Raw genomic sequence first — 21,347 nt, forward strand, 5'->3', positions numbered from 1 at the left:
AAGTGGTTGGCTTATTCGCCACGAGATGGCGAAGGCAGGCCTTTCGTCGGAATCCTTCTTTTCACAGACGAGAGAGCCAAAACCCAAAGTTCATGTTTCTTTCCGTATCTTTAATGTAGCTATCCTAACCAAATCAACCGTCCACAATGTTTTAAAGTATTTATAATGTAGCTAACCTAACCTAATTGACCATTAGTATCCTTTTATCAACACCGCCATATTTATTTACAATGAACAAAAAAAAGGGATGCACATTCGGGAGTTTGGCTCTCTCGTCTGTGAAAAGGATTCCCCATTTCGTCGGCCTGTGAGGGTTCCTTGGATCCGGCTCGCCGAGAGCTGATGTTGAAGACCCCGGTCAGTGCATTCGATGGAGTTCCTGGAAAAGATGGAAGGAGGGGGGATCTGCTAGCTCGTGAGAAATATCCTAGGCCGGGTGCCGATGCGTGCCCGACAGCCCTGGAACATTAGAACAGGGCATGACTGGAGCTGCTAACCTCAGCCGAGCTCTGGGAAGTGGGCCGCCCTGGGAGGACCCTGAGAAAAGCACTCTCGGTCACAGAGCCGGACACTGCTACTGGTCGCGTTCGTGGCCCGAGGCGGGAAGAAAAATGATGGCTAAACCTAGTTTGGTGAAATCACATCAGGGTCTCGGGTGCAGCTCTGGGAAAACGTCGCGGGACTCTAGTAGGAAAGATTTTATCAGGATGAACAATGGGCTAACAAAGTTTATATCAGGGGTTTCATGTGAAAAATCAATTTCAGCCAATTATTTCAAATTTGCGGCACAGACGTCAGGAGAACTCAGCTGTTCATGTGAAGCTAGAGGGGGGAGGGGATATCGAGTCTTGGGCGAGCGGTAGAGAGCGAGCGGGAAGAAACTTCACGCGCCCAACTAAAAAATACGAGAGTGAAGTGTTTCGGGCTAAAATTTATGCGCTGTGACATAAATATCTGGGCCCCTGTCTCGTGTGCAGGATGACACACGAAATATGTGTTGTACATTGATGGCTCGCAGTTTGAACGTAAGCATAAAGACACCAAGTAATTGACGCAAACCTGGTAGTAGTACTAGCCACCACAGAATAATTTGGACACCTAATTTGTTTTCAATTTTTTTAATGTTTTTCCTTCTCATCAGTAAATACCTTTCAATTAAGTGTAGTATTTTTTCTCGCCTACGTCTTGATTAACTTTGCGTGTGATCGTTACCTTGTAAAGGACATGTTTGCGGAAAATGTAATTAGTAAATTTAGCAAACAGAGATAAGAAGGAATAGAGTGAGATATGCATGTAGATAGAGATATAGAGGTATAGAGTGAGGTATGCATGTAGATAGAGATATAGAGGTATAGAGTGAGGTATGCATGTAGATAGAGATATATTGGGATAGAGGGATAGAAGGATGCTTTGTATGAGTGTACCAACTTCAAAAAAATTACCAAAAAAATCTATTGCGGGATTGAAATGCATTCTGTGCATTAACGAGTGCAATATAAAACTAAACTCGGAGGAGGAGGGGTGTGCAGAGCGGAGCGGGCTAATGATGGTCTCCAGGGACAGCGCGGTGATATACTGCTGTCCGACTGCCCTCGTGGCCCCAGCTTTATGGCCCAACTAGGCCGCCAGAACGTCTTCCATTGGACCCCGCGTCCTGCCAGTAACTCATCCTTGTCCCTCTCTCTAGCGAGAAGATCCACAACCGGTGCGGCGGCCGGGACCACGGCGCGTGGCTCGATCCACGAGGGTCGAGACTTGGAGGGTCGAGGCTTGGAGGGTCGAGGCTTGGAGGGTCGAGACTTGGAGGTTCGAGACTTGGAGGGTCGAGGCTTGGAGGGTCGAGGCTTGGAGGGTCGAGACTTGGAGGTTCGAGACTTGGAGGGTCGAGGCTTGGAGGGTCGAGGCTTGGAGGGTCGAGACTTGGAGGTTCGAGACTTGGAGGTTCGAGACTTGGAGGGTCGAGGCTTGGAGGGTCGAGACTTGGAGGGTCGAGGCTTGGAGGTTCGAGACTTGGAGGGTCGAGGCTTGGAGGGTCAAGGCTTGGAGGGTCGAGACTTGGAGGGTCGAGGCTTGGAGGGTCGAGGCTTGGAGGGTCGAGACTTGGAGGTTCGAGACTTGGAGGTTCGAGACTTGGAGGGTCGAGGCTTGGAGGGTCGAGACTTGGAGGGTCGAGGCTTGGAGGTTCGAGACTTGGAGGGTCGAGGCTTGGAGGGTCGAGACTTGGAGGGTCGAGACTTGGAGGGTCGAGGCTTGGAGGGTCGAGGCTTGGAGGGTCGAGACTTGGAGGGTCGAGGCTTGGAGGTTCGAGACTTGGAGGGTCGAGGCTTGGAGGGTCGAGGCTTGGAGGGTCGAGACTTGGAGGGTCGAGGCTTGGAGGGTCGAGGCTTGGAGGGTCGAGGCTTGGAGGGTCGAGACTTGGAGGGTCGAGGCTTGGAGGTTCGAGACTTGGAGGGTCGAGGCTTGGAGGGTCGAGGCTTGGAGGGTCGAGACTTGGAGGGTCGAGGCTTGGAGGGTCGAGACTTGGAGGGTCGAGGCTTGGAGGGTCGAGGCTTGGACGGTCGAGGCTTGGAGGGTCGAGACTTGGAGGGTCGAGGCTTGGAGGGTCGAGGCTTGGAGGGTCGAGGCTTGGAGGGTCGAGGCTTGGAGGGTCGAGGCTTGGATGGTCGAGGCTTGGAGGGTCGAGGCTTGGAGGGTCGAGGCTTGGACGGTCGAGGCTTTGAGGGTCGAGACTTGGAGGGTCGAGGCTTGGAGGGTCGAGGCTTGGAGGGTCGAGGCTTGGAGGGTCGAGGCTTGGAGGGTCGAGGCTTGGAGGGTCGAGGCTTGGAGGGTCGAGGCTTGGAGGGTCGAGGCTTGGAGGGTCGAGGCTTGGAGGGTCGAGGCTTGGAGGGTCGAGACTTGGAGGGTCGAGACTTGGAGGGTCGAGGCTTGGAGGGTCGAGGCTTGGAGGGTCGAGACTTGGAGGGTCGAGGCTTGGAGGGTCGAGGCTTGGAGGGTCGAGGCTTGGAGGGTCGAGGCTTGGAGGGTCGAGGCTTGGAGGGTCGAGGCTTGGAGGGTCGAGGCTTGGAGGGTCGAGGCTTGGAGGGTCGAGGCTTGGAGGGTCGAGACTTGGAGGGTCGAGACTTGGAGGGTCGAGACTTGGAGGGTCGAGGCTTGGAGGGTCGAGACTTGGAGGGTCGAGGCTTGGAGGGTCGAGACTTGGAGGGTCGAGGCTTGGAGGGTCGAGGCTTGGAGGGTCGAGGCTTGGAGGGTCGAGGCTTGGAGGGTCGAGGCTTGGAGGGTCGAGACTTGGAGGGTCGAGACTTGGAGGGTCGAGACTTGGAGGGTCGAGGCTTGGAGGGTCGAGACTTGGAGGGTCGAGGCTTGGAGGGTCGAGACTTGGAGGGTCGAGGCTTGGAGGGTCGAGGCTTGGAGGGTCGAGACTTGGAGGGTCGAGACTTGGAGGGTCGAGGCTTGGAGGGTCGAGGCTTGGAGGGTCGAGACTTGGAGGGTCGAGGCTTGGAGGGTCGAGGCTTGGAGGGTCGAGACTTGGAGGGTCGAGGCTTGGAGGGTCGAGGCTTGGAGGGTCGAGGCTTGGAGGGTCGAGGCTTGGAGGGTCGAGGCTTGGAGGGTCGAGGCTTGGAGGGTCGAGGCTTGGAGGGTCGAGGCTTGGAGGGTCGAAACTTGGAGGGTCGAGACTTGGAGGGTCGATGCTTGGAGGGTCGAGACTTGGAGGGTCGAGACTTGGAGGGTCGAGGCTTGGAGGTTCGAGGCTTGGAGGTTCGAGGCTAGGAGGGTCGAGGCTTGGAGGGTCGAGGCTAGGAGGGTCGAGGCTTGGAGGGTCGAGGCTTGGAGGGTCGAGGCTTGGAGGGTCGAGACTTGGAGGGTCGAGACTTGGAGGGTCGAGGCTTGGAGGGTCGAGACTTGGAGGGTCGAGGCTTGGAGGGTCGAGGCTTGGAGGGTCGAGGCTTGGAGGGTCGAGGCTTGGAGGGTCGAGGCTTGGAGGGTCGATGCTTGGAGGGTCGAGGCTTGGAGGGTCGAGACTTGGAGGGTCGAGACTTGGAGGGTCGAGACTTGGAGGGTCGAGACTTGGAGGGTCGAGGCTTGGAGGGTCGAGGCTTGGAGGGTCGAGGCTTGGAGGGTCGAGGCTTGGAGGGCCGTGGCTTGGAGGGTCGAGACTTGAAGGGTCGAGACTTGGAGGGTCGAGACTTGGAGGGTCGAGGCTTGGAGGGTCGAGGCTTGGAGGGTCGAGACTTGGAGGTTCGAGACTTGGAGGTTCGAGACTTGGAGGGTCGAGGCTTGGAGGGTCGAGACTTGGAGGTTCGAGACTTGGAGGGTCGAGGCTTGGAGGGTCGAGGCTTGGAGGGTCGAGACTTGGAGGTTCGAGACTTGGAGGGTCGAGACTTGGAGGGTCGAGGCTTGGAGGGTCGAGGCTTGGAGGGTCGAGACTTGGAGGGTCGAGACTTGGAGGGTCGAGACTTGGAGGGTCGAGGCTTGGAGGGTCGAGGCTTGGAGGGTCGAGGCTTGGAGGGTCGAGACTTGGAGGGTCGAGGCTTGGAGGGTCGAGGCTTGGAGGGTCGAGACTTGGAGGGTCGAGACTTGGAGGTTCGAGACTTGGAGGTTCGAGACTTGGAGGGTCGAGACTTGGAGGGTCGAGGCTTGGAGGGTCGAGGCTTGGAGGGTCGAGACTTGGAGGTTCGAGACTTGGAGGTTCGAGACTTGGAGGGTCGAGGCTTGGAGGGTCGAGACTTGGAGGGTCGAGGCTTGGAGGGTCGAGGCTTGGAGGGTCGAGGCTTGGAGGGTCGAAACTTGGAGGGTCGAGGCTTGGAGGTTCGAGACTTGGAGGGTCGAGGCTTGGAGGGTCGAGGCTTGGAGGGTCGAGACTTGGAGGGTCGAGGCTTGGAGGGTCGAGGCTTGGAGGGTCGAGACTTGGAGGTTCGAGACTTGGAGGTTCGAGACTTGGAGGGTCGAGGCTTGGAGGGTCGAGACTTGGAGGGTCGAGGCTTGGAGGGTCGAGGCTTGGAGGGTCGAGACTTGGAGGGTCGAGGCTTGGAGGGTCGAGGCTTGGAGGGTCGAGACTTGGAGGGTCGAGACTTGGAGGGTCGAGGCTTGGAGGGTCGAGGCTTGGAGGGTCGAGGCTTGGAGGGTCGAGGCTTGGAGGGCCGAGACTTGGAGGGTCGAGACTTGGAGGGTCGAGACTTGGAGGGTCGAGACTTGGAGGTTCGAGACTTGGAGGTTCGAGACTTGGAGGGTCGAGGCTTGGAGGGTCGAGGCTTGGAGGGTCGAGACTTGGAGGTTCGAGACTTGGAGGTTCGAGACTTGGAGGGTCGAGGCTTGGAGGGTCGAGACTTGGAGGGTCGAGGCTTGGAGGGTCGAGGCTTGGAGGGTCGAGACTTGGAGGGTCGAGACTTGGAGGGTCGAGACTTGGAGGGTCGAGACTTGGAGGGTCGAGGCTTGGAGGGTCGAGGCTTGGAGGGTCGAGGCTTGGAGGGTCGAGGCTTGGAGGGCCGAGACTTGGAGGGTCGAGACTTGGAGGGTCGAGACTTGGAGGGTCGAGACTTGGAGGGTCGAGACTTGGAGGGTCGAGACTTGGAGGGTCGAGGCTTAGAGGGTCGAGGCTTTGAGGGTCGAGGCTTGGAGGGTCGAGGCTTGGAGGGTCGAGGCTTGGAGGGTCGAGGCTTGGAGGGTCGAGGCTTGGAGGGTCGAGACTTGGAGGGTCGAGGCTTGGAGGGTCGAGGCTTGGAGGGTCGAGGCTTGGAGGGTCGAGACTTGGAGGGTCGAGACTTGGAGGGTCGAGGCTTGGAGGGTCGAGACTTGGAGGGTCGAGACTTGGAGGGTCGAGACTTGGAGAATCGAGACTTGGAGGGTCGAGGCTTGGAGGGTCGAGACTTGGAGGGTCGAGACTTGGAGGGTCGAGGCTTGGAGGGTCGAGGCTTGGAGGGTCGAGGCTTGGAGGGTCGAGGCTTGGAGGGCCGAGACTTGGAGGGTCGAGACTTGGAGGGTCGAGGCTTGGAGGGTCGAGACTTGGAGGGTCGAGACTTGGAGGGTCGAGGCTTGGAGGGTCGAGGCTTGGAGGGTCGAGGCTTGGAGGGTCGAGGCTTGGAGGGTCGAGGCTTGGAGGGTCGAGGCTTGGAGGGTCGAGGCTTGGAGGGTCGAGACTTGGAGGGTCGAGACTTGGAGGGTCGAGACTTGGAGGGTCGAGGCTTGGAGGGTCGAGGCTTGGAGGGTCGAGGCTTGGAGGGTCGAGGCTTGGAGGGTCGAGGCTTGAAGGGTCGAGGCTTGGAGGGTCGAGGCTTGGAGGGTCGAGACTTGGAGGGTCGAGGCTTGGAGGGTCGAGGCTTGGAGGGTCGAGGCTTGGAGGGTCGAGGCTTGGAGGGTCGAGGCTTGGAGGGTCGAGGCTTGGAGGGTCGAGGCTTGGAGGGTCGAGGCTTGGAGGGTCGAGGCTTGGAGGGTCGAGGCTTGGAAGGTCGAGACTTGGAGGGTCGAGGCTTGGAGGGTCGAGACTTGGAGGGTCGAGACTTGGAGGGTCGAGGCTTGGAGGGTCGAGACTTGGAGGGTCGAGGCTTGGAGGGTCGAGACTTGGAGGGTCGAGGCTTGGAGGGTCGAGGCTTGGAGGGTCGAGACTTGGAGGGTCGAGGCTTGGAGGGTCGAGGCTTGGAGGGTCGAGGCTTGGAGGTTCGAGGCTTGGAGGGTCGAGACTTGGAGGGTCGAGGCTTGGAGGTTCGAGGCTTGGAGGGTCGAGACTTGGAGGGTCGAGACTTGGAGGGTCGAGGCTTGGAGGGTCAAGGCTTGGAGGGTCGAGACTTGGAGGGTCGAGACTTGGAGGGTCGAGGCTTGGAGGGTCGAGGCTTGGAGGGTCGAGGCTTGGAGGGTCGAGGCTTGGAGGGTCGAGGCTTGGAGGGTCGAGGCTTGGAAGGTCGAGACTTGGAGGGTCGAGGCTTGGAGGGTCGAGACTTGGAGGGTCGAGGCTTGGAGGGTCGAGGCTTGGAGGGTCGAGGCTTGGAGGGTCGAGGCTTGGAGGGTCGAGGCTTGGAGGGTCGAGGCTTGGAGGGTCGAGGCTTGGAGGGTCGAGACTTGGAGGGTCGAGGCTTGGAGGGTCGAGGCTTGGAGGGTCGAGGCTTGGAGGGTCGAGGCTTGGAGGGTCGAGGCTTGGAGGGTCGAGGCTTGGAGGGTCGAGGCTTGGAGGGTCGAGGCTTGGAGGGTCGAGGCTTGGAGGGTCGAGGCTTGGAGGGTCGAGACTTGGAGGGTCGAGGCTTGGAGGGTCGAGGCTTGGAGGGTCGAGGCTTGGAGGGCCGAGGCTTGGAGGGTCGAGGCTTGGAGGGTCGAGGCTTGGAGGGTCGAGACTTGGAGGGTCGAGACTTGGAGGGTCGAGACTTGGAGGATCGAGGCTTGGAGGGTCGAGGCTTGGAGGGTCGAGGCTTGGAGGGTCGAGGCTTGGAGGGTCGAGGCTTGGAGGGTCGAGACTTGGAGGGTCGAGGCTTGGAGGGTCGAGGCTTGGAGGGTCGAGACTTGGAGGGTCGAGGCTTGGAGGGTCGAGGCTTGGAGGGTCGAGACTTGGAGGGTCGAGGCTTGGAGGGTCGAGACTTGGAGGGTCGAGACTTGGAGGGTCGAGACTTGGAGGGTCGAGGCTTGGAGGTTCGAGGCTTGGAGGGTCGAGGCTTGGAGGGTCGAGGCTTGGAGGGTCGAGGCTTGGAGGGTCGAGGCTTGGAGGGTCGAGGCTTGGAGGGTCGAGGCTTGGAGGGTCGAGACTTGGAGCGTCGAGACTTCGACACCAACACCTCGCCTGACGTCACTGGGTTCGTATCGACCTACCCATGCCCCTTCGAGCAAGAAATCAAGGCTTCAACCACATGTAACACGGTAAAGGTGCAATGGAAGTGTACACTTTTCCACACATCAAGTAGGCCCTCAGCGATCACTATAGTAGCTAATACGTACAACAAAATTCCTTATTTAACTAAGTCAGAGGTTAGCTATGCATTGACCTCCGAGGGCCAGTTCCAAGTTCCGTGGTTACTTACTTAGCAGTAAGTTTACCTTTTTCCCAGGTCATAATATACGAATGAAAACTAGGATTATTATTTAATTTTAATAGATTAGTTAACTTCTTAACTCAAATACTGATACAATCATGCCAAAACAATTAAAAGAATTTTGTTTCTTCCTCAAGAATACATTTTCTCAAAATTCGTTCTAACATATATTGTAGTCACAAACAATAATAATGTTCGCAGGCTTTTACGGCCATTGTCTGAAGTAGCTTGGCTTCTGGGTTGTAGCCATGTTCTTGGCAAATAATTCACTAACGTTTCTGTCGACATTGCAGTCGCCATCATCAGGGAGCAGTTACCTATTGTAGGTAACTGCTTCCTGATGATGGCGACTGCAGTTTCGACCGAAACGTTGGTGAATTATTTGCCAAGGACATGGCTACAACCCAGAAGCCAAGCTAATTCCCAAACAATAATGTTTCAATATTTGAGGTAACATATTGTTTTTTTTGTAAAAAAAAAAAAAACAGTTATTGTAGATTAGTTGGTACAGAATTTTTTGCAGCAGTCTCACATAAACATCCCGTATTTCACAGGAATTTATTATCAGTTTCCGAATATGTTCTTAAAGGACCTTTTAAACGCAAAACATTTGCTACAGTAAAATTATTTATTTGTTGCTTCACTAAATTCTGTCGCAATAATTAAAGTGATCCTGGAAGATATTGCGGCAAGTTCCTCACTGAATTCAGCCTTGGTGGTAGAGGCTGCATCGACACCACTCGATCAGGCTGTGACGCGACCGCGCATACAACCTCCATGCTTGCTCTGGGAAAAGGGTTCGCGCGACACGGCACGCAAGGAAGGGTGGGTTTCCATTTTAATTTGCCTCGGCCCTTACCTCTTTTCAAATGATCCGGTTCTCTGCAGCTTCAGAGCATAAGAGCTGAATGGTTGGTAGCGTCGCTTGGAGAACATCCGCCTATCTTACAAACATAATATAAATAATATCCATAATTGTTTTGTTTCTATGGATGGTTTGTTAGACAAGTGCAAAGCTTGTGTTCTAGACAAACATATGGAGGGGAAAAAACATGTTAATTTTAAAATATCTTTGAAAAGGTAATATTTATTTTTAATTAAATAATATGTTAAGTAAATAGTTTTACTGTCTACAGTTTTTTGTAAGATTTGTAAACAAATGCATCATAGGTCTTGCTCTGGTTTCAGATAAACGTTTATAAAGAAAATAGTTGCATCATAATATCGTCGTTAAGTGTGTTTATGATTTCAGCCAATAAAGGGTACTTTGTAAAGGGTAAATTGTACTTGATTTGAATACTTCAGAATTTAAAATGCAACTTTTATGCCCGTATTTTTTCTTAAGTAATTAAATATTTATTTATCACTAGATAATCGTGTCAAGATGGCAAGTTGTGAGTGTTTAGATAGAATTATTTTACAACGAATTGGTTTTGCTCCAAGAGTTCAGGTGAGCTTAGACATAACTCCAGCAAAATGCTTTATTTTTCAAACTATATTGAGACTCATACACACTGAAAATTATTAAAAGTATTGCGTTACCTGTCTTGATTCTGCTAACCTTAATTATTTATTTTATGAATTATGTCAAAAGCACATAAACATCTCTAGGCCACAATTTCATCCCACCGTAATTTTTTTGTATTGTTACTAACAATGTTTTTTTCAAACTATTTCCTAGAACATTATTATTTTTTCATGAAAGAAAGAAAAACATTTTTTCCCTGCAGTAAAGCATTTACGGGGCGGGAAACCAGGCCACGTATAAAATATCGAAACTCTTATCGCGCGGACCGTTTTCCTTGCGCCCTGCTTCGGTTTATTGTTACTGGCTGTGGCGGTCGCGGCAGCTGCTTGCGACAGGGTTACCAACCCCCGCGAACTGCTTCCCCCGCCGGCTGATGACACTCTTCCCAGTCCTGACTCTATGGCCTACAGGTCCTCGCTTGGTTCCACTGTAGTTGCGAATACCTGCTGTTCATCGCTCGCTCACAGATATCTGCGAATAATGTAACCGTTTAGGGGAGGGGAAAATGTGTGTTCCTTGCATTCATTTAGAAATATATATGTTATCGAAGTCTACTTATATTTAAATATAAATATAATTTTCAATTTTTTATGTTTATTTTTATGCGTTTCTGTTTTTTTAGGCATAGCTAAAATACTACATAACTGATTTTGATGTGTTTTTTTTTGTATGTAATTTAATCACTGTAGCAATGGGCTTTATAGGTACCACCACGAAAGTAAACCTTTTAAAAGGTTAAAAGGGGAAAAATATGGTTTTACAAAGAAAAATTATTATATCTCCGATTTAAATAAAACGTAAGGATATAAACTGAGAAACAGAACAGTGAGTTCGTTTTTTTTTTTTTTTTTTTTAATTTTTCCATATTCTCCCACAAAAGTGCTGAAAATCGGTTAAGTACCTAAGCGGAAGATTATTAATTTGGAAACGAATAGTAAATATACAATAACTACCATCTGTTCAAAACCATGTTTCAATTAAATTATTTGGAATAAACCCCGGGAATTTTTTATGAAGAAATTCATATCTCGGAATAAACTTAAGGGGAAGAAAGAAACTTTGCATGCATAACATACATAAACATTTATTTTTTTTGGTATGCGTTACCTACTTTTCAAATATGTTTTGTCCAAAGTAGATATTTTTATATAGAAAAAAATATATTATTTATTTAAAGCTAACCAAGCATTCGTTCACAGATTCGTTTAAATAATCAACAATTATTAACTATTATATTTTTTCAATTTTACTGAAATTTTCCACTTAAGTAAGTAAAAATAATTACGAAGTTAAATAATTTATATTTGATAAGTAAACATCTTGTATCTCGGTAAATGCATTTGGTAGGAACAATGTCATTAATGGAACGGATGTGACTAGAACCTAAATGTGTAAAAACGGTGCTGCCATCTGAAGAAGTTTCAGAAATATCGAAAGGATGGTGGACACGTGTGATTCATCCGTATATATTAACTATCGCAAACATAAAGGGATGTAAGAAGCGTTTTAGTCTGCCAAACTAAATTTTACAAATAACTATCCTGTAAAACTTAATGTCGTAATTTGTAGTCATGACATTTAATGATGAAAATTTAAAAAAAAAAACGCGTTAAAATGCTGGCATTAAAATTTAACAACACTTAGTTAACATTGAAATGTAGAGAGAGGGCAGCCTTAAATGCTGTAGACACAACAAATTGTTAGCCTATATGCATATATTCGACGCCAAGTTTAATAAAATAATTTCGTAAAGAAAATATTGCTTTTAAAATTTAAATGTTGAATCAGCTCAAAAAGTTTAAGATTTTGTTTGTAGGAAGTATTGACAAACATATATCAGTTTATGCACAAGTAAAAATACATATACATAGGGTTATAATATTTTCTTTAAAAGTTTCAAGTTAATATGGTTTAAGGCGATTGGTGCACGGTAAAAAACGGTCACAGGCCCGAAAGCAATGAATTTTGTATCATATGATCATTAAAGAGTCTAGATGCCTATGTGGGTGACTGTTACTATGTAGGGAGGTCAGGAGCTTAGTTCCAGCTCGTCAGTGGCGAGATGGCCTTCATACGGGAAGGGTGTTGCTGGTGGTCGCTCTGCGGCCTGCCATCTAGGAGGAATTAACAGAACCTCGAAGGTTTTATCTCCCTCTCCCTCTAACACACAGCCGATACGGTTCTATCGTGCCCGGAGGAGGGGAAGGTTTAGCAGGTTTTCTCTTTCACTCATCCTTCGCCATGGGGAGGCGGAATGGATTATTTATTTGTTCGCAACTGCGCACGTCATGTGGCTGAGAGCGCACATCTTCTCACTCAACTCACTCGTTCTCTCACACTATTTCAATAAATCTTTTCAAATCTTCAACATCAATACTTTAAACCATTGCGCTTCCTACGGATTAATTATATTTCATGCACGTGCCCGAATTCAGCTGCAAAAAAATAAAACGGGTAGTCAATTTTTTTCCTTCAAAAACCTTCCGAAACACTGTGTGTTAAAAAACATTCTGAAAGCCCATTTTTCTAGATAAATGGAAATTCTAAATCACCTACGCCACAAGGAAACATTGCGCTTTAATATTATGTAAAGAAAACACCTCTTAGTTTTATAGTTATGTAAAGGTGGTGTGATATGTTTTAGATGTCGCACCATCTTATCATCCATGTAGAAGAGTTACCCGAAAAGCTAACAAGACTATTGCCATAGAAATTGAAATATGGTTAAGGAAATATTTTTCAAGTGTTTATAAACATGTAAACAACATATAAAAAATCTTATAAATGTAAAATTAAAATACAAACAACCCTATAGCAAATTTAATTTCAATATTAAAAAGTCTACAATAATGTTTACAAGAAACGAAATTGCAATAGCAATACAAAAATATCGCAATTTTGTTACATTGTTAACATATGTATTATTTTTAATAAAGGCAATAAAAATGGCATACTCAATATTTGGAATACAATAAATACCTTAAGCCCTACATAATTGCTGCGATATTCACAATAAATGCTTTTCTTAAATATAGTAATTAAAAAACATCGTAAATAAATTATGAACATACATATTATGGTGAAGGAAAGTGGACACTATCACACTGAAAAATCTTAGAGGGTAGTTTTCCTCATCTTATTTCTTTCTTTGCGTTTTTGGTCTTGTTCGTTAAAATATTTCATGTTCAAATACTTGATACGCATATACGTTCTTGTCCTGACAAAACAGTATATAACTTCTTCTGGATATTTATTTTCAGTAGTTCCGCAAATAATTTTAGTCAGTGATTCAAAAATCCGCTCTTTTTTTGCACAAATTGTTGCCATGAACATTATCAAAACACATTTCAGCGATCTTTATTAATTCCAAAAATTCATTAGTGGGACATTTTTAGTTACCCTGTGATTGTACATGTATCCAGCTATCGTCCTCCGAATTGAAATCCGTAGTGCCAAGGTCAGGATATTTATTTCTGAAACGATGAGCTATATAGCCAGAAACATATTTCAGCCCTTCAAGAGAAATTTCGTCACTTGAAAGGGACCTGGCCTCTAAATCTAAGTCTATTTCTTCCATGTCAGCAAGATCTATTTCATTTAAAAGTGATTTCTCTTGAAATGTCTTTGTAAAATACATTTCCTTGCACAAAAGTAGTTCTGTAATTTCATTCTGATAAGCACTGTCCTGTTCCATTTCATTTGACGAAAAATCACTTACCAAACACATTTCGTCTGTCTTCTCATCCGTGTTTTTCCGTTCAGCAAAAACTGCTGCAGAATGTTTTCACAATATGTAGTTTATAATTCTGTATCTAAAGTCAATGTGCGACAGATGCGTATTTTGATGTCCCATACCTCTAATATACGGAGAGAGAAAAAACCACTCTAACACATCTTAGTTCAGTTTAACTGTTAACAAATATTTAGGTTAACAGGTCCTATACATATTTCCGAATGTTTTACTGACTGAGTTTTACTGGACATTAATTAAATTGATCGCTGATATTTATACTTTTAAACGAAATTTTGGATTTATCATTTTATGTAAACTCTAATGCGTTAAAAAGTGTAACGCAACACTACACACAGGTAGTGATGTCTAGTGCACTGCCCTATGCACATTAGTTAACAAAAAAATAAAATGAAATATTAATTACTGATAAATAATACCTTGATGTCGTGATACAAGTAACACATGCTTATCTGATATTTATCTCAATTAGAATACGAAATAGGAAGACAAAATAATTAACTGATTTTAAGACTGATTTATTACTTACACAGTACAGTGCATTTTTAAGACAAATGGGTCTTAAGAAGCGAAAATCGTACTCGATTAAAGGATGGTATGGTGTTCGATATATTAAGGTTTCCCTCAAAGTAACGGTTTCACAATGCTTTTAAGATATTAGTTACATCCCAACATAAGTTTAAAACATTTCTCTTAAGAGTGTGCTTCGTAGCATTAAAAGATGTGCCTTAATTATTTTGCAAATTTATCATTGTTATGGTGACGATGTCAGGGGTTTTCGTAATTTTTTTAAAAAATATAGTACAGTATTAGCAACTACGTTAAGAACTGTTATTTTATTCACACAGAGAAAAGAAATACAAAATGCTAAAATTTGGCGTTTGTCTTTTAATATACTATATATGTTTGTTATTATATGTGTGTTGTAACATGTATAAAAATGTTAAATATATTCAACAATAATTGGTAATTATATATATTAAAAACTTTTATGTACGCGACTTGAAACTACGTGAAAGGTTTTCAGTCTATAAAGGCCTATTCTATGATTTTTTTAAAATTATTAATTCTTATGCAAACAATTAATAAAATTGAAAGTTTCTTACATTGTCAGTATATGCATAGCATTACAGTTATTCCAAACAATTCTCTACCAGTGTTTACCTAAGGTTTACATGTTACGTTGGTTCTTCTACTAATACACGTATATTACAAGAGGTTTGTAATAGATTAAATGAGGTAAGTAAGAATTCGTTTTTATAAACGTTGTGTATGAAATTATAAATTTTGAGACGTATAATAACAAAAAGAAGTGCGTTCCGAAGACATATGTCGGTAGTGTTACCCACTGAAACATTATTCCCACTTCAATTCTCTGTAAAAATAAAAGTATGGGGTTGAATGCGTCAAAAGGGGTATATAAATAAAATTTGAGGCTTCTTCCTTATTTCATACGCTGGTGTCCCCCCACTTATAATTGCAAACAAAAATTTTTCCTCGATGTTGTAATTTACTCTGCGTATTCACAAAATTTTTTGGCAGTAAATATGTATTTAATTTTTAAAAATGAAAGCATTCATGTTTCGAAAAAAATATTAAAGCGATGTGGGGAAAAATGTTTACAGATACTCCAGTAAAATTTTCAGTTTGATTGTTTTGATAGTTTCGGAGCTGTTGCGAGTTTAGTTTGGAGGATTTTTCGGCCGCGCGAGGCAATTTTGGTTCTTTTTCGTTTTCTTCCAGTGTAGGAAGCAGGTAACAAAAGCCGATACCCGGCTTCACCTCGCATCCTCTGCTGGCCTTCCCTTGTCCTCTCCAGATGTATTACTGTAAATTAGCTCCATGAGTGCGACCTTGACAGAGCCTCCTCTCTCGTCATCCCTCTACACCCCATTCTTCCCCCTCCCCACCCGCAGGCTGCGCCCGCCGGCCGGAGCTCCGCCGGACTACCTGGTTCCGACAAGCGCCGCCCTCAGCGCCACGTCGCGGGGACATTCTTCCCGGCGGCGAGAGTTTTATACGCAGCACTAGAACTGTCACTCCAGAGGGCATGTTTTGAGTCGGATCGTATCAAAAACAAAAGGATATGAAAATATATACATAACTCAATAGTGTTCTGCCAATTATGTTTTCATTTTCATTTAAAGTTATTCTTTAAATCGCTCCTGAAGTAGTCCAGCAGTGATCAATGGAAATTGTCAATATGAAACTGTAATTTTGACGATGAAAATTTTTTTCTCTTACTTTTATAGGTGCAGAAACCTATTCGTACACTCGTTTCTTGAACTATACTTAAGTTTAACATAATTATGTGTTTTCTAAATAATTCTGGCTTGGAATAAAAATAAATGCATTTAAAATGACATAACTCAGTAAAAAAAAAGTTTATTAAAAATATCCTAGGTATATTATGTCTTAAAAAGAAGCATCAAAAATAAATATGTACAGTTAAATTAGTTTTGTCGTAATATTTTACATGCACCAATCGCCTTAAATGTATCCATTGGACTGCAACTTTTAGTTTAAAAAAATACTTAAAGATAGCGCCACTTTCATAATCCTCAAGAGACCTAACAAATTGTACAATATATTTGACGCCATTATTGTTCCATCACAATTTCCCTGGATAATAAATTATAGGTATATTTAAAGTTACGATACCTAGTAGTATAAAATTGCCGATCTGGGGACAGCTTAAGGCTGAGAAGCAAGGATACAGCTTGGCTTTATTGGATTGTGACTCAACGGCGGCCATTTTGGATGACCCTGACCCCGTGGCCATCTTGGATCAGCGATTTTGTTTCACGTCATTCTTGTTTCTATAACATTCTACAATCTTTGTTTTCCGTCATTTTTAATTCTAGAACTTTCCACAATCTAGGTATAGAATGCCTCACTCTTTAACATTGCACTTAACATTACGGCCGCCGTGTTGAAAATCTGTAATTTTTAATCCAGAAATTCAGAAAAGAATTTAAAATTTATAAAAATTTTAAATAATATTTTTATTATGAAAAGAACTTACACAGTTTTTAAATTTGTCCACCATATTGAAATTCCATATTTATTGCGCTGTAAATTCGAAAAAAAGAATTTAATTTCATTAAAAAAATGCTTAATAACATTTTAATAATACAATTTATAAAAAGTTACTAGGTTCGAACCCGGCAATGTCATTCTATTAAAAATGACCATGGATCCTTCCTCCACGGAAGGCACCGGCAGACTGACCTCCTACCACTAATGACGAGGCAGATATTACGGAAGACGGTATGTCATGGTGGCCATCTTGTTTTCGTCTGCTATATGGCACTGCCATCATATTAATTTAACTTTTACCCGCTAGAATGCAATATTAATTTATAAATGTGGCGTCCACCGTCGTGGAATTTGCCAGTCTTCTTTAAAATCTTGAATTATTAATATGGATAATCGGAATTTTTTTTAGTAATAATCAAAAAATTAACTTGTTAAAATTTATTAATTCTATCACTTCGGTTTGATCTTGATCAATGCTTTTCATTTATTGCCTTATTTTAAGTGGCCAAGTTAAGTCGTACCGGCTTGTCTTACACTTAACATCCTGCATCTTTACTAACTAGGTACCTGCATGCAAAATATACTTGATAAATACTATAGCCTAGATATACCGAAAATTGTCCCAAATACATTTAAATAAAAACTAAACTAACATGTCAGTACAAATTAAACTTCGTAAAAGCAAACGTAGAGGTACTGTACAATTCCGCGCAAAAAAAAATTGTTTATCTGCGCATGCGCGAAGTCAGCGACGTTTTAGAAAAATTGCTAGAAGCAATCATCTGGCGACGTCAGTGGCTGTACTCTACTCGCGTGGCGAACATAGCGAGCATAGCGAGCATAGCGAGCATAGCGAACATAGCGAGCATAGCGCCCTGTGTAGCCGTAGCTTTAGGAATATATTTATTTATTCGAATGTTTAAATAAATTGTTTTCTTTTTACGTTACCGTACTTACCACATAACCTCAATAGCACAATGAGAGAAAGATTTGATTTTCTGTATAAAAAAAATTGTTTAGTTTCGGGCGGAATATATATAATATAGGTTTGGATCAAACAAATTTTCTGTAGTAGAACAAACAAAATGTTTTCGACAACACAGCTGCATTATGTTAGCTTTTCTTTCACCTCCGTTTTTTCCCCCAGGCTAGCAGAATGTTTTCTTACTACAAGCAAATATTTTTTTTCGCCGCGTACAAACAAATACTGTATTGCGACTTCGAGGTGCCTGCTGGTCTCTCAACACAGCCGGGTTACTGCCCCCGGCCGCCCCCAGCCACCCCCAGCCGCCCCCGCAGCGTCCCAAGCAATATGGCCGCTGGAAATGGTTTCTCCGGCCGGTGTTTTCCTTTCCCCCTCCTCCCACGCGCCACCCCACCACCGACCCAGCGGGCAGTCCGAGGAGCTCCAAGGAGGAAGTATTTTCTCCTTGCGCTGCGGAGTCAAGTCCCCGTGCCTAGAGGCCATGCCGCGTGTGGTCTCGCCAGACACACTGGGTGCTAACACCGGGCAACTCTGTGCTAACACAGGCGAGAGAAAGAAACATAACCTAGCGGCAAGAGGTGCGACCACAATAATATGTTATGGATAAAGGTTTAAATCATACATTACATTATCTAGTGTCGGACATTAACTTTTTTTTTGTAAATAATTCGAAGAATTGGAAGTTAATACACCCCATTTTCTGTATGATTAAAAAAAAAACGTTCTCAGAATAAAAGAAATATATCTGAATCGTCTTTTTTTTTTGATACTATAATGTATTAAACAGATAGCTACATTTTTCGTACCATGGAGGAAAGAAGCAGACACATAATTGGCGTACCTTATGCCATCTATCGGACTGACGCCAGGTTTTCACGCAAAAATCTTGAAGCTGTCTTGTATTAGTCTGTAGTGTATTTAGTCATACTGTATACACATAGCGCATCCGTGTGTCTAAACCAGCTTGATTTAAATATTTCTGAGCTACACCTATTCGACATCATTTGTATTTGCTAAATATATATCACATTTTATTGTGAATATTTAACAAATAAAATTTTCATCATTCTTTGTTATTACTTAATTTTTTTCACGTAAACGTAACTCATATTAGTAAACATTTATGCCTCAAGTATTGAATAAACTTCGGAGTGACTACTCAAGGTTTAATGTATGTGGCTTACTTTGGTAATTTTAAGGTGTATAAAATTAGCTCAGTGAATATTTTATTATAATTACGGAATTTTTGAACGAAATATCTTTGTACTCAAATATTTTTTTCTAGGAATAAAACTAATAACTTAACTGCGTTTGTTTGACCACAAATTAAAACAGATAGTTTGCTAATTTTTAATAAATAGACAAAAGTATACGATTTATAACCTATTCCAAATATGGCAAATATATTTAAGCTAAATGGCTTTTCATGTGGCAAGAGAACTTTTGAACTAACTCTAAACTTTTCCTCGTGTTTTACAAGGAAATAAGATGTTTGTTAAAAAATTACAATTTAAGAAGGAATTGACTAACATATAAATATCTCTGCTTCGCAGAAAAAGCGAGAACAGGCGAAGAAGGCGAAAGAAAAAAAAAATGTTAATTAAAATGGAATTCACGAGAAGGGCGCAAAATAAACCAGTCGTAAAGAAAATCGTAAATAAGAGCAGCCTGCTGTAATTAAGTCTGGTTACATCTAGAGTGTAGATTATAAAACATTATGTCATTAAAATTAATATTTGGGTTAAGTTATATTCTTTTTCGATTTTTATAGCTTATTTAAATAAATTTTATTTAATATGCAATTTTTAATATAATCCTTAAAAACAATATAATCAATGGTAACATTAATACCAAAAAAAAAAAAACTTCTATAAATTTGTTTTAAATGTTCCTGCAAATGTACACATTTCATCGCCTTTAATTGTTACCGGCCAACATAGATTATTTTTAAAATAAACTATACTTTAAACTGAAACTTTTTTAGACTTAAAATCTGGACAAATTACTTTGATAAAAACTATTCAAAGTAAAAACAATACCTAAGAACCCCCTAGAATGCAGGCTTTAAAATATTTTTTTTTCTTCTTGGTATTATCCAGCGCCTTCTAGCAACGGGGCTAGCCCGCCTGCTGGAGAGACGTGGCGCAGGCAGCACCCGCCCCTCCATTAGCGCTACATGTACATACGATTAGTGGTTGTCCAAAAGAATTAGAGGCTCCTTCCCCCCTCCCTTCTTCCTCACTCCCCCTAGAGTATTCTGCGGGCCCCCAGAACACAGTCGTGAAGTAGCGTAACTAGGACGTTATAGTTCTCGCTACTTCGAGTGTCAAGTCGGGGGTTCTGAAGACGCGGAACTTCGGAGGGCAACGAGGCTTGTCCAGGGCAGAACTCCGCAGGTATGCGACAGGACGCTGAGCTCAGGCGAGCGAGGGACAGAGTCAGGTGGCGACACCGGCAAATCGTTGGCGAGCGATAGCGGGCGACGAGAGACGGGTTCGTGTGGGAACATCTGAGTCACGGCACGGTGCGGTGGTCGAGTGGTGATAGTGGTGATAGTGGTGAGTGGTGAAAGTGGTGATAGTGGTGATAGTGGTGACAGTGGTGAGACACGGGCAGAAGGGAGAGCCACTGTCGAGCACATTTCCAGTGGGGATATTCAATTGTGGACTCATGAACCCGCGATTCATTTTTGGGCATACATTTAAATTGTTGTCATTTCAGAAACAGTGGAGTTATTAGATCTTAAATAAAATTGCAAGTAATTAATTGGGCTATTCTTTCCGGACTATTATTCCCACACTTTTAGCAGTATGTTGAAAATAACGCATTCGAAAAACCTTAGATGACGAGAAAATTATCAACCATGTTAATTAATATTCTGTTTGTGTTCTGACATGTTTTTTGACGTATTAAATTTTTTTTGTCTCAAAGAATTATCTTGGACATGGCTGTTCAGAATTTATATTGCCACAAAAATTCTGATATGTCAGTAAAATTTTAAAACAGTCTCATAACGCGGTGTTCATTAAAAAAATTCTAAATCAAACGATTACAGTATCGTCCAATGCTGTGAGCAAAACTAAATCATGCTAAATTTCTTGATTGTATTGTTTGTTGCGATTAAGAAAACCCGTAATTTTTTTCATTAACAATGTGGTATCGTCTAAAAATTTAAAAGTTAAATTAGGTTAAAAAATTAAGGTGGAAATGTATGAAAGATGCAAACAATATTTACCTCTGCAATGAGAAGTTAGTACAATATTTACCTCTGAAATTAGAAGTTAGTTAAAATAAGTAAATTATAATATAATTTTATCAAAAAAATTAAAGGGAAACACTACTATCACTGCCTTTGACAAAAGAATAATTACAAGTTTTTGTACTTGTTATATATCTGTAATTTAAAAATCTACCGTATAAGTTTTTATTTTTTTATTTTCTTAGCTCTCAAATTAAAGTTAATAGTTGTAATTAAGAATCATATTTAAAATCAACAATAAGTGTATATAAATTTCGCTATTTCTCTTTAATTATTATCTTTAGTATGTTATAACATAAAGCAATGTCTTTCTTTTTTCCTATAAAAGACAATGTAAAACAATTTTGCGGTCCCAAATTTCTTAAAGCACTCTCGCGAGAAAACTTTCAAACAATAATATCGTTAAGTAAGCGATAAGTTTACAGTCTTATACAATTGAAATGTTCCAAATGAAATCAAAATGTCAAAATATTTATATTTTTAATTTTTTTTTCAAAATTATTTCATTTTTAATTAAAATTTAATACTGACCAAATACTATTTGGCAGATTACAAAGGTTAACAAGTATGCACAGCTGAAACATGGTTTAGTATGAATCTAAAGTTGCTTATTGATTCATATAATATACATTTAAGGTCTCTTATTGGCTCATAGAGAATCTGATTTACTTAAATAAAACTTATGAACGTCGATAAATAAGTATAAATGAGCGAAGAAAATGCAATAGAAACCTGGTCACGTGACTTGAATTAGAAAATAAGACGCTGAACATGGA

At 43.5% G+C, this 21,347-nt stretch overlaps 1 protein-coding gene across 1 annotated transcript in view; it reads right to left on the minus strand.

Annotated features, from left to right (window-relative positions):
- The window catches only part of LOC134539548 (soluble guanylate cyclase 88E), a 197,193-nt gene that overhangs the window by 165,481 nt on the left and 10,365 nt on the right, over positions 1 to 21,347 (minus strand). The gene's annotated exons all lie outside the window — the stretch shown is intronic.

This window comes from Bacillus rossius, chromosome 15 (genome assembly GCF_032445375.1).
Source record: "Bacillus rossius redtenbacheri isolate Brsri chromosome 15, Brsri_v3, whole genome shotgun sequence".
Lineage (NCBI taxonomy): Eukaryota > Metazoa > Arthropoda > Insecta > Phasmatodea > Bacillidae > Bacillus > Bacillus rossius.